We start from the raw sequence: 366 nt of genomic DNA on the forward strand, positions 1-366 counted from the left end.
GCACGGGAGGGAGAATTACGCCCAGGAGCAAATGGATAAAAATAGACCGGAGGAAAAAAAAAAAACATGATTCGATTCTCTTGCGGATGTGTCGATGCATCGGATCGTCGGCTGTTGGATCGATGCATCGATACAAAACTATTATTATTTACACCCCTAGATATACAGTTATAATCTTCATTTTGTACGTGACAAAGATTTGGAAATGGAATGAGAGCGGTGTCCTATTTTGATATGGCTGGAGCCATCGATGTCTAATCATCTGCTAACATGTATAATGTAAAATATGATGTTGTGGCAGACTGGAGATGTATAAAATGCCTTTTTAACTGTTAAAGGGGAACACCGTTTTTTTACATTGGGCCC

This window comes from Cyprinodon variegatus, unplaced genomic scaffold, assembly GCF_000732505.1.
Source record: "Cyprinodon variegatus isolate N-32 unplaced genomic scaffold, C_variegatus-1.0 Scaffold1968, whole genome shotgun sequence".
NCBI classification, from domain to species: domain Eukaryota; kingdom Metazoa; phylum Chordata; class Actinopteri; order Cyprinodontiformes; family Cyprinodontidae; genus Cyprinodon; species Cyprinodon variegatus.